This window comes from Anthonomus grandis, chromosome 9, assembly GCF_022605725.1.
Source record: "Anthonomus grandis grandis chromosome 9, icAntGran1.3, whole genome shotgun sequence".
In the NCBI taxonomy this organism is placed as follows: domain Eukaryota; kingdom Metazoa; phylum Arthropoda; class Insecta; order Coleoptera; family Curculionidae; genus Anthonomus; species Anthonomus grandis.
Window position 1 is genome coordinate 29,422,404 of NC_065554.1, and position 14,620 is coordinate 29,437,023.

Here is a 14,620-nt window from a genome sequence, read left to right on the forward strand (position 1 = left end):
ATGTTTTTTTTAATCCTGGAAAAAAACAGGATAAGTGGTTTGGCAAAAAAATATTTTCATATTCCAGGCTTGCTTGAGCTATATAATTTTTTTCGAGAAATTAAAAGGCAAATTTCGTACCGTTCCAGAAATATATATTTATTTTTTTACCCTATAAAATGCATTACTTGTTATCCTTAAAATTATGTTTTAAAAATTCTGGAAAAAAAATAGCAATTTGAAATATTTTTTCATTATTGCCCTTTTTCCCAAACCAGTAGACCAAGACGTCAAACTGCTTTCAACTAATTTTGCCAAAGATCTTTTAATAATAATAATTCCTCTTCAAATGCTTTGAACAATGTTGAAAAAAAGTTAAGATGCTCATAAAAATTCTAAGCAATTTCGATTTAAGACAAATAAATAATTTTAAATTTTAAAAATATTGTCTGGAATGCCTGGAAAATATATTTTTTTAAACATGTTAAATGCCTGGAATAAATAAAAGAAAAAAATATACTTCAAAACCTTGAATTTATAGTTTTGCATTGCAATTGCATTCTAATAAATTAAAATAATTTTCCTCGTAAAATCCAGAGATTTTGAAAAACATTTTCTGCTTTTTCCAGGAGAATATGTTTCGTCTTAAATCCTGGCATGACAATTTTTTTTATTTGTCTACTTTTTGAAATAAATAATTCTTTCCAGGCTTCTTCCGGTTGAACTTCAAGTCATAACCTCCAAAAAAATGGAAAATTGTTACCGTCATTTTTGACTCCCTGACAAATATTTTTATTAAAAAACTAAATTTTAATTGTTATGTAATATAATAATTATTATAATTGGCATTTTTGTCCTTAAGGTCCAAAGAAAATTCTTACCATGATATTGGACTTCTTGTAAAATATTTATAATTAAAAAAATTAACTTGAATTTTAATTTGTATAATAAAATTAAATTTTCTTAACAATTTACTGGAAGTTTAAGCAATTTTGGACAATTTTTAAGAGAGTTATGGGTGTTTTTGTCCCTAGGGTCTAAAAGAATTGCCACATTGTTACCATCATCTTTGACTTCCTGTAGAAATTTTTTTATTAAAAAAATTAACTTGAAACTTTATTTTTATAATAAAATGAAGTTTTTTTATTAATGTGCTGAAAGTTTAAGCAACTTTGGACAATTTTTAAGAGAGCTATGGGTATTTTTGTTCCTAGGGTCCAAAAAAATTACAAAATTGTTACCATCATTTTTGACTTCCTGTAAAAAATTTTTTATTAAAAAAATTAACTTGAAACTTTATTTTTATAATAAAATTAAGTTTTCCTAATAATTTGCTGGAAGTTTAAGCAACTTTGGACAATTTTTAAGAGAGTTATGGGTATTTTTGTCCCTAGCGTCCAAAACAATTACCACATTGTTACCATTATCTTTGACATCCTGTAAAAGATTTCTTATTAAAAAATTTAACTTAAAATTTTATTCTGTAATAAAATTAAGTTTTCTTAACAATTTTGAACAGTTTTTAAGTGGTTTATAGGTATTTTTGTCATAACCTCCAAAAAAATAAAAAATTGTTACTATTACGATCATTTTTGACTCCCTGTAAAAATTTTCTTATTAAGAAATTAAATTAAAATTTAATTTTCTGTAATAAAATTACGTTTTCTTAACAATTTATTGAAAGCTTGAGTGATTTGGAAATTTTTTTAAGGGAGCCATTGGCATTTTTATCTTCAAAGTCCAAAAAAATTATAAAATTGTTACCATCATCTTTGACTTCCTGTAAAAAATTTATAATTAAAAAAATTAACTTGAATTTTAATTTTTATAATAAAATTAAATTTTCTTAACAATTTGCTGGAAGTTTAGGCAACTTTGGACAATTTTTAAGAGAGCTATGGGTATTTTTGTCCCTAAAGTCTAAAAAAATTACCAAATTGTTACCATCATCTTTGATTTACTGTAAACAATTTTTTATTAAAAAATTTTTATTAAAACAATTTTTTATTAAAAAAATTGTTTACAGTAAAAAACTTGAAATTTTATTTTTATAATAAAACTAAGTGTCCTTAATAATTTGCTGAAAGTTTAAGTACCTTTGAACAATTTTTAAGAGAGTTATGGGTATTTTTGTCCCTGGGGTCCAAAAGAATTACAAAATTGGTACCATCATCTTTGATTGCCTGTAAAAAATTTCCTATATAAAAAAATTATCTTGAATTTCAATTTTTATAATAAAATTAAGTTTCCTTAACAATTTACTGGAAGTTTAAGCAACTTTGGACAATTTTTAAGAGAGCTATGGGTATTTTTGTTCCTAGGGTCCAAAAAAATTATAAAATTGTTACCATCATCTTTGACTTCCTGTAAAAAATTTATAATTAAAAAAATTAACTTGAATTTTAATTTTTATAATAAAATTAAATTTTCTTAACAATTTGCTGGAAGTTTAGGCAACTTTGGACAATTTTTAAGAGAGCTATGGGTATTTTTGTCTCTAAAGTCTAAAAGAATTACCAAATTGTTACCATCATCTTTGATTTACTGTAAACAATTTTTTATTAAAAAAATTGTTTACAGTAAAAAACTTGAAATTTTATTTTTATAATAAAACTAAGTGTCCTTAATAATTTGCTGAAAGTTTAAGTACCTTTGGACAAATTTTAAGAGAGCTATGGGTATTTTTGACCCTAGGGTCCAAAAAAATTACAAAATTGTTACCATCATCTTTGACTTCCAGTAAAAAATTTTTTATTAAAAAAATTAACTTGAAACTTTATTTTTATAATAAAATTAAGTTTTCTTAATAATTTGCTGAAAGTTTAAGCAACTTTGGACAATTTTTAAGAGAGTTATGGGTATTTTTGTCTCTAGGGTTCAAAAAAATTACAAAATTATTACCATCATCTTTGATTTACTGTAAAAAATTTCTTATTAAAAGAATTAACTTGAAACTTAATTTTTCTAATAAAACTAACTTTTCTTAACAATTTGCTGAAAGTTTAAGCAACTTTGGACAATTTTTAAGAGAGCTATGGGTATTTTTGCCCCTAGGATCTAAAAGAATTACAAAATTATTACCATCATCTTTGACTTCCTGCAAAATATTTCTTAAATAAAAAATTAACTTAAAATTTTGTTTTTTTAATAAAATAGGATTTTCATAACATTTCGGTGAAATTTTGAGCAACCTTGGACCATTTTTGAAGCAGAAATGGGTATTTTTATCCTTATATACATCCAAAAATTGAAAAATTGTTACCATCACTTTTGAATACCAGTGAAAAATTCCTTATTAACATGCAAAATGACCCGCATAATGAGGGGTTTTGTAGGTCAATTACGGCCCGAGTTATTGCAGTTTAAAGTGGCATAAAACTACGAACCCCTATATTTTTTTTTCTGTAATAAATTCCTATATGTTAATAATTTTGATAAGCGAGAAGCATTGGTAGAGGGACAAACCCCTAGATATTTAATTACCAACCCTTATAAACAAAAAAAAAAGTACAAACCTCCAAATATTTACTAGGCACCCTTATAAATATTTTTTTATATAATTTTGAGCTTTATTTATTAATTTGTCAATAGATACGAGCCCCTCGATATTTCTTTAGATCTACTCTTTTTTTAAGCATAACATTAGTTTTTGATAACTTTGCTCCTAATCAACCTAAAAACAGACTTAAACCCTCATTTTGTAGATAATTTATTGGGCTATTTATTATTTCATTTAACAATAAAAAAGCCGTTAAAGGTTTCCTTGGATATACAACCGTTTCCGAGCTATTGCGTAGTTTTTCAATTGATTGGAAAATATCTTGATACTGTCAATGGCTTTAAAAAATCTAAATATTTTAAGAACCTACCTAACAATTTCATTGATTTTAGTTTCATTTTCAAAATATTCAAAAAGGTTTTAGAGTTATTAAGGAGTAAATATTTATGAAAATATTTTAAATAAATAATATATTAAATTACAATTTGAAAATATTGTCCTTCGCTCATTTTAATAAATTTCGAATTTTTACCAATTACCGTAAACTACTTGCAATAATTGAAGTAGAATTTTACAGCCATATAATAAACAAAACTCTCACTCCAGTTTCTATTATGTCACCGATTTTATTGGCATATTAGCTTAATAAAACCATCGACGTTCTATCATCTTTAGAGGACCATTATTCATTAATTTTATCAAAAAAAAAGTAATTTATCCCCCTAAATTCTTCTTTCATTTTAATATTCTTTCAAGCGCAAAATCTGGCATTAAGAACCAAAAAAAAAACGTATATAGTTAATCCCACTTTATATTGCAAAAGAAATGCCCGGATTACGCCTTGTTCGTGGCAACTTTTTCGATTTAATAAAGCAATACAATTACCATAGATTTACATACTTCCATTGGATATTATGAGAATTTCCTCGTGTTATTTATCATTTTATCAAATTTGGATACATTAGATCCATAGAAAAATATTAACTGGCATTCGTTTATTTTATAAAATATCAGTTTTAAGCTGCTTTAATCCGAAATGACTCGTTTCGTAATTTTAACTATTTCAGGTATAATTACGTTTTAATTTCTGATGCCGCATCTATAAATAAAATAACATAATAAATTAATTTAATGGTATTGCCGTATAAATTAGTTGTTTAATTTTAGGGGTAATGGCTAATGGTAAATACTAAAATAATATAAAATATATTACGTAATAGATGGTTATTTACATTTTAAAGGTAGAATTTTTTAAAGCAAATTAAAATAATTTTCTTAATACAGTAGAGTCTCGATAACGTGAACTAATTAGGGATGACTGTGTTCATGTTTTTGAGGAGTTCATGTTACTGGATAAAGTTAATCGCATGATAAAATAACACGTATATGTACTTTGAATATATATGTTATACAGTTAGTAATAAATAGTTGAAAATGTATATGTTTATACATGGTATAAAGAAAAATATATTTATTATATAGGTAAGTATATGTATGTAAGTAAGTACAATGTACATTATTTATATTTAATCCGTTGTTTTTAGAAAAAAGTTATCTAACTTTGTTTGACGGATACGTTGTTTGTTTGAAAGAATAGTTGCACATTCACGTAATTTATGTAAAGACTGAATATCCTCAAAGTCGGCATTGCTTTGCTCCGCCCATTCTAGACCTCTGTTGAATATACGAACTGCCTCAATATGACTTTAATCATAGCCTGAGAAACCTCTGGATCTTGATCCTGTTCGGTTTCTGAATCATTAGACACTGCAGTACAATTCTCATCGTGTTCAACGAAGTCATCTTTATTTCATTCTTCGATATCTCCACGTTCGAAGTCTTGCCCTGGATCAATTTCTTCTAATAAATTGAGGTTAGTCTCTACAATGCTATTCAGGCTTAGCAATTCTTGACGAAGAGTTGCCAAGGGTATTGTGTCTTCAGGATCATCATTGCTTTGGCTTTTGGAAAATATTTTTTCCAAAACTTTTTAATGGTTGCTGGTTCTAATTTATTCCATGGTCGTGATAAGTTTAAAATAGCATCCCTGAGGTTGTATTGTTTGATAATGACATTCATGTCCTTAGATTTATTAGCTACAACCATTGCCAAAAACATGGAGCGATAATGCAGTTTAGTCAACCTAATAACGTTTTGGTCCATAGGTTGAATTAAGGTTGTCACATTGGGACGCATATACATAACTTGAATTAGTCCATCATCAGATAAAAGTTCCTCTACTGGGGGATGACTGGGGGCATTATCCAATAAAAGAAGTGCTTTCTCTGGAAGACCTTGTTTCTTCAGAAACTTTTTCACCTAAAATTAAAACAAACTTTTAGTTTTGAAATGTATAGCTATGGCAGGAAATTTACCTCAGAAACAAAAATTTCTTTGAACCATTGCTTAAAAATTCCGGCTGTCAGCCATGCAGATTGTGAGTTTTTGTAGTGTACAGGAATGTAAGAGTTCTTAAAACTTCGTGGTTTTTTAACTTTCCCTATTACCAAAGAAGTCAATTTATGTAGTCCAGTCGCATTTGTACATGCTAGAAACGTTATTCTTTCTTTGGCTGTTTTTCTTCCAGGGGCATTATTTTCTTCACTAGATACGTAAATCTTTCGGGGTAAAAGCTTCTTCGGTTTCATCGGCGTTGTACACTTGGTTATAGTCTAAGTTTAGGTCCTTAATTTTTTCTTCAAGTTTACGTAAGAATGGTGAAACCACCTCGGGCTGAGAAGATAGTTTTTCACCAGTTATTATTAGGAAGCGTATGCCAAATCTTTTCTTGAACTTTTGCAACCACCCCGAGCTCGCAGAAAAAGTGGAATTTTTGTCGTACAGTTTTTCGTGAAAATATTTGTGTTTCTCTTTTAAAATTAAACCACTTATTGGAGCATTCCTCTCTCGTTGTCGCAAAAATCACTTATACAAAGCTTTGTCCATTAATGGATATTCAGAAGGTCTAAGACAGGCAACTGTTGAAGTAATTTGGTCTTTTTTCTTCTTAATTGCACACACCGTGGATTTGGCTATTCCATACTTTTTTGCTAAAAATATAACTCCGCAACCTCTACTAACATCGGATAAGAGTTAGGGGGCTTTTTTTTCTAGAGTTAAATAATTTACTTTCTTAGTAGACATCGTGCTTGTTTCGTATTGATCGGTGAACAAACACTGAATGAGACGCAAATTTCATATCTCTTCCAAACATGTGCAAACAAGATATACAATTTGGCGACGATAGGGAACATAGCAAATGCCGCTTAATGCCTACGGGTAAAACGATATAAATATTTTTTTGTTCACGTTATAAAGTCAAGATATTTTTGGCGTTCACGTTTTAGAATAGGCTGAATACCAATTAGGCTGTTCACGTTTAGGGATGTTCACGTTATCGAGACTCTATACTGTACATGCATCAGATTAATTTAAAAGAAAACAGGAATCATACGACAAAAAAAGATTTTTTAAATATCTTTTTAAGTGCCCTAGTTAAACGGTTTTCAAAATTTTTTTGCCGGGCACTTTCACCACTTATCAACACATCTTTACCTCAGGAGGTAGTAGTAGTCACGGTATTATAGGGTAACAAGATGACAAACTTCTAGGAATGTTTTTTAGTTATTAATTATATTTTTCAGTTAACTTAAGAAATAATTTTGACTGTTTGGAAAAAATGGCTTTATATTCCAAAACTATAAATTGAAATGGCTTTAAATACTGTTCAAAGTTTAAATGTCTGGGGTTAATAAAAAATTGATTAAATTTTTGGATACAATATACTATTTCTACCCTAAAAAATTAGAGCATACAAACAAATGCTTGAAAATCCTGGAACAAATCAGTCTTTTCAATAAATGATTTTATATTCCAGGAAAAAAAAAAACATTAACATGGCATCACATTAAATTTAGTCTGAATAAAATTCATCACTTCTAAAACAAATATTTAGAGTACACCAAGAATAGCTTTTAAATTAGAGGATTCACACAAAAAAAGAATTTTTCAAATATCTCCTAAACTGCCCTAGTTAAACGGTTTTAAAAATTTCCTTGCCATGCACCTTCACCATTTATCGACACATCTTCACCCCCTTATATCTCGGAGGCTATTAAACCTATTTTTAAAAAATGTTCACGGTATTATAGGGCAAGGAGGTCGTATGCTTCTAAGAATGTTTTTTAATTAAAAATTTTTTTTTTTAGTTCATTTTAGGGACCATAGTCTTGCAATGTTTGAAATAAAATTGACAATGACGTCAAATATATGCTGAATTGAAAATCCTGGCAAAAAATTCAGTATTAATTTAACTGTCTGGAAAAACTAGTTTTATATTCCAGGAATATAAATTGAAATGCCCGAAACACAATATAAATTTAGTTCAAAAGCTTGATCATTAATTAAAATTCCTAAAAGAAATATATCACTTCTATAGAAAATATTTAGAGTAGACCAAGAATAGCTTTCAAATTACAGGATTCACACAAAAAAAGAATTTCTGAAATATCTCCTAAACTACCCTAGTTAAACGGTTTTAAAAATTTCCTTGCCATGGACCTTCACCATTTGTCGACACATCTTTACCCCCTTATATCTCGGAGGCTATTAAACCTATTTTTAAAAAATTTTCACGGTATTATAGGGCAAGGAGGTCGTATGCTTCTAAGAATGTTTTTTAGTTAAAAATATTTTTTTCAGTTTATTTTAGGGGCCATAGGCTTACAATGTTTGACGAAAAATTGACAATGACGTCAAATATATGCTGAATTGAAAATCCTGGCAAAAAATTCAGTATTATTTTAACTGTCTGGAAAAACTGGTTTCATATTCTAGGAGTACCAATTGAAATGCCTGGAATAAAAAAGAAACTTCTTTATAGGTCTAGACCACAAAAAAAAAATGACTGCCTTAAAGTAAATACGAAAATGACTTCAAAAATCTGGAAAAAAAAACAACAATTTAGTAAAAGTACTTATAGAAAATACATATCATTTTCAAACGAAAAACTCGACCATATAAAAAATTTCTTGTAAATCCTGGAAAAATTTCAGGCAATCATTTCAATTGCTGATTTTAAATTTCAGGAAAAAACCCTTAAAATACTTGAAGAATATGAAAAAATATTAGAACGATTTTAAATGGAACAAATTAAAAAATAATTAATAATAATCTTTATTTAGCATAAATAGCTACATACAAAAACAACAAATTTCCCAAAAAAATAATAAAAATAAAAATACATATAATATTAATAATAATGTTCATAAACCTAATTCAACAACATATTTAGTCAGCAAAAGTACCATATAAGTAAGCAATAAATATCAAATGCTGGGTATCCCGATCCCCGACACTTGCAACGCCCTGGTTGCAAGCTTTTATTTATCTTTATATTCTAAAAGTATTTTTTTTTTCAAAATGATGATGTGATATATAATTTGCGCTCGTTAAAACAACATTTAAGGTTCTCAGAAAATTGATACTGCCGAACCGAATCTGTGAAAACTGCTAACTCAGAAACCCGTTTGATTTCTGTTAACGGTACGACGGCGATTAAAGGGGAATAATAAAAAAGCTGACTCAGTACTTAATACGTATTAAAAAATGAGGACACGAAAAACAGGCAATCAGTCGAAGTCTTTGAAGAGTAAAAGTCGATCTAATCTGCCGGTTTAAGATGTAAAGTCGCGGGATCACCAAAAAAGACGGTTTTGGTGCCGTGCAAAAGCTTTATAATTATAACGGGAGAAGACGGCTCCCGGTTTTATAATTTTGAGTATTTTAAAGACGAATTAAGACCTAACTAAGACGGATTTTTAAAATAAATCGAAGACGTAAATATAATATAAATAAAAGACGTTTATATAAATAAAAGACGCTGTCGTGTAGTGTGAAGTTAATTAAGCGAGTTTTATGTAAAACAAGTTTCAATCATATCTCTAGCCAATTCAATAATATCTCTAGCGATAAAGAAAAAATCTACATACATAACCCTAAAGCGCTCTTACAAAAATGTCTGGAACAGATGAGAAATGAAACTGTTTCAAATACCTGGAATAATAACTACAAATAACTAGAGAATGACAAGAAATACTTGTAAAAGAAGTTAAAAATAGAAAATTTGTACAAAATATTCCAGTCGAATATCCAAATGAAAATTGTCAAAATAGAAAAGCGGGTCAACTCGAGCTCCGCCCAACGACGACGCGACGGCCGAAACGTTAATTAAATTTTTGTTGCCGACAAACGAGTAGTAAAAGGGTGATTTAGTAAAGGCTGCGAGGGTCCTTTTTGCATGTCGTTTAAAAGCTTAATTTATAAGCGACTTTAAGTTACGATAAAATGTTGTTGCTGGAAGCAGAATGATTAAAAAAAGTGTTTAATGTAAAGAGGATAAACTATCTTAAATTTAATGGATAAATTCAATCTAGTGATTAAATTATTTTTTTTTTAATTTAGACGATGTTTTTCCAGTCATCTGTTTCAGGTACTAATGTTATTATTTAAATACTTTTTATATTATTATCATATAATATCACTATCAAAGTTTCTTCAGGCTGGATTTCTTCAGACTTTTTAAATAAATTTAAATTTTATTCCAGGCATTCGAGCTACCTTTATATTTATCTGTTCCAAATACTTTCCAGGCACAAAAGTAATTTCCAAGCACTTAACTTCTTCCAGATAGTTTAAATTATATTTTATTTTGACGATTGAAGAAATTTTTCATTTTATTTCAGGCATTAGGGGATTAAGGGACAGTTAATTAAAATCGCCCTTAAAGTTAACTGAAAAAAACGTTACTTAATTAAAAAACATTCTTAGAAGCAGGTCCTCTTGTTGTTCTATAATGCCTTAATTTTTTTACACGTTCCAGTATTTTGGAGTAAATTTCAATTTTTTTCCAGACCAAGCCATTTCATCCTATTTTTGTCCTGGATTTTCAAACTAATCAACCTTAAATTTAGACTAATATGGGTAATAAATAAATAAGTCTTCAAATACTATATTTTTTATTAATTATATTTATAAAACTTAGTCAGATGCAAATATTTGCTAAAATAATAAACACAAAAAAAATCTACAAGAATGTCAGAAACTGAATTTAAAAAAAATAATTCTAATAAAAATTCCAAAGAAAAAAAATCAAAACACTCACTCCTCACTTTTTTTTTCAATTTTTTTTTTAATATGTTTTGCAATTAATTCATGCATACTCTTTTTTTCTCAAAACAACAAAGATAAAAACATAAAACATGAATTCCCTGTGAGAACTCCATCCAGGTACCCTATAAATCGCAACATTTTTGTTTAAAAACTCCGTTTCACGATCGCTCTGTTTAATAACTACTATGATTTAATATTCCCATTTTAAACATGAATAATTCCATGATCTCTAACATACAGGGTGATTTTCAACCTATGCGCATAAACTTGGGAAATGGTAGATGAAGATCAATAATGAGTAACAATGAGAAAAAAATGTAGTAAAATATTTTTGGTTTCCGAAATAAAGTTAAACAAATGTCAACAGAACGTGTATCAGACGAACTTATTTTGTTTATTAATAACTGAGGCATTCGTGCCACCTTCATTTTTATCTGTTCCAGATACTTTCCAGACATAAAAATAATTTCCAAGCATTTAAATTCTTCCAGATAGTTTAAATTACATTTTATTTTGACGATTAAAGAAATTTTCCATTTTATTTTAGGCATTAGGGAAAGAAACGTTACTTAATTATTAAAAACATTTTTGAAAGCATGTCCTCTTGTTGTTCTATAATGCCTTGATTTGTTTTCATGTTCCAGTATTTCGGTGTAAATTTCAGTTTAATTCCAGGGTGTTTTTTTTCTTGGATTTTCAAATTAATCAACCTTAAATTTAGATTAAGATAGGATAAGGAAATAAATTTTTGACCAATATATTTTTTCCTAATTCCCTCATTTGATTTAAAACAACTTTGATGCAAAAATCTATTAAAATAACAAAATCAGACACACAAAATGTCAGACACAGAATTTAAAATAAAATAATTCCATTAAATATTCCAAAGAAAAAAAGTTTACAGCACTCACTCCTCACTTCTTTCTTTTCAATTTTTCTTTTGCACTTTTTCCCCATTTAAATTCTCTATTAATGCCTGGAAACGCATACTCTCTTTCCCTCAAAACAACAAAGATAAAAACATAAAACATGAATTCCCTGTAAGAACTTTATTCAAGTACCCTATAAATCGCAATATTTTTGTTTAAAAACTCCGTTTCACGATCGTTCTGTTTAATAACTACTGTCAATTAATATTCCCATTTTAAACATGAATAATTCCATGATCTCTAACATCTACACAGTAAATCATTGAAATTTAAATAGTTTTCAAAGTTCACCTGTATGTTACTTCACAAATATTATTTTCTCATTTCAAGAATCACTATATGACAACAGCAAAAGGCTGGAGGGCAGAATAATTAAAAAAAGTATTTAATGTCAGAGGATAAACTATTTTAAATTTAATGAATAAAAGCAATCTAGTGATTAAATTATTTTTTTTAAAATTTAGACGATGTTTTTCCAGTCATCTGTTTCAGATACTAGAGTTATTTTTTTTTACATTTTTTTCTTAGTCAAATATTTTTCATATTATTATCATATAATATCACTATCAAAGTTTCTTCAAGCTGGATTTCTTTAGACTTTTTAAATAAATTTAAATTTTATTCCAGGCATTCGAGCCACCTTTATATTTATCTGTTTCAAAATATAATAAACGCCTCTTTTAGTGAAGGTATTTTTCCAACAAAATTAAAAATTAACAAAGTAATCCCCGTACACAAAAAAGGGGATCGGAGCATCATAACTAATCCGCAAGCACTTATCCGATATGTCAGAAAGGCCATCTCACAATTATCCTCTTAGAAACGCAGAGTACGATCTTTATCTACCAACCCCACGATCAGAACTAGTTAAACGATCCATTCTTTACAATGCACAATCATCTCCCATTTGAAATCAAATCAATAACAACTTTTTCCAAATTTCGGAAAGCTCTGAAATCATACTTGCTGGAGAAAGCCTTATACACAGTAAACGACTTTTTTTAATAATTAATATTATGTAATTTTAAGCACGCGCTTCCTAAACACTGGTAAATTTGTTTATGTTGTTATGATAATGTACATAAATAATATTCGTATATTATGTAAACAAATTAATAGTTTGCTAATAATGTTTTTTTAAACAACTGCCTTTTGCCGACTTTGTATACAAGTGAATGTATATATATTTTATAGATTTTAAGGAAATGTGACCTAAACAATTTATAAAATTGTTAAGTTTTGTTGTATTTTTTATTTTTATATATTTGTATTTTTTGTTTTGTCTTTGTGTATATTTTGTTTGTATGATTTATTTAAATAATAGCTTTGTCGACAAAATTTTAAATTTTATGATAATAAAGCATTGATTGATTGATTGATTGAACTAACTACCGGCCTATCTCCAGTCTCTCCGTGTTTTCGAAGATTTTTGAAAGGCTTTTCTATGACAGATTAGTAAAATACATTAAATTTAACAAACTCTTTTCACCAAGTCAGCATGGTTTTTTTCATAGTAAGTCTACAGAAACGGCCCTTTTCGAAGCACTTACCTACATAAATAAAAGTCTAGACTCGGGTCTGGAAACCTTTGGAATTTTCTACGACTTAAGCAAAGCGTTCGATGTAATTGATGGAGAAATACTAAAACAAAAGCTGGAAGCCTACGGCATTTATGGGCCACCTTTAGACTGGCTAATTTCTTATATTTCTGACAGACGTATTTCAATAATACGTTCAAATCACTAACAAACTAAATGAAATGGAAAACCATCCTTTTAAGTCCTTAACACTTGATGTTAAATCTGGAGTTCCCCAGGGGGGAATTCTGTCCCCACTTCTTTTTCTTATGTTTTGTAATGATCTTTCTAATAACATAAATAGCCAGGATTCGCATATTTGTCAATTTGCAGATGACACCTCAATCATAGTCCGCAACCAGACATCCATCCATGCAGTTGCAAGCTGCATTGAGGTTTCTATGAACTTCTCATACTGGAGCAAGCAAAATGGTTTACTATTAAACGCCGAGAAGTCGGTTGTTATGCACTTTAAAAATAACCATTCAACTATTAAAAACCCTCAAATTGCCCTCGTAAAAACTGATAGCCAATCAATAAAAAATAAAAACTTCACTAAATTTGGGACACCCACATCGATCACTTAGCGAAAAGCTTGGCAACGTCGTGCTTTGTTGTAAGTAACCTAACACGTATAGTAAGCACGGATGTTATTCGACTCTTTATTCATACCCACGTTTAAAGTCGACTTTCTTATGGTATCATCAACTGGGGGGCTTCTTCTGAGCTGGAGCGTTTACTTGTCCTACAAAAACGCATGATCAGAACGCTAGATGGAGCTAAGTTTTTAGACCATGCTGCACCTTTGTTTAAAAAACACCGTATAATGACAGTATATTCGTTATACTTCTATAAACTTTTGGTTTTTGCAAAAATATACAGTCATTACTTTACAAGGAACGCAGACTTTAATATGGGTATGCCTACAAGATATCACCAATATCTCAACATTTTGCAGCATAATACGGCTCTATTTGAAAAGAGTGCGATTTTCGTAGCGTCTAAAGCGTTTAATAAATTACCAAACTGCATAAAAACAATTGAAGGTATAAACCAGTTCAACTCAAAAAAAAAGCAACTCCTTTTAGATAATCCTTTATACTGTCATAATGACTATTACTGTTTGAACCTAAAAAATGGAAAATCTGTGCAAGTTTAGTCCCTAGTCTATAGTGTTTTAGCCTTTAAGTCTTCTTTTGTAAGTTCATTTTAATAAGTATTGTTAGTATATGTATGTCTCTATTTAACTTTTAATTATTAATGACTTTAGTGTATATATACATTTAGGTAAGGCTTGAAATTGACGCATGCTATGTTCATTGTTGAACCTTTGTAATGAAGAATTTTAAATAAATAAATAAATAAATACTTTCTAGGCATAAAAATAATATCCAAGCACTTAACTTTTCCCAGATAGTTTAAATTATATTTTATTTTGGCGATAGAAGTAATTTTCAATTTTATTT

General features: G+C 28.6%; 1 protein-coding gene across 1 annotated transcript in view; it reads left to right on the top strand.

The window, feature by feature from the left end:
• LOC126740130 (octopamine receptor beta-3R-like) overlaps window positions 1–14,620 on the top strand; it is a 232,481-nt gene that overhangs the window by 156,917 nt on the left and 60,944 nt on the right. The window lies entirely within an intron of this gene.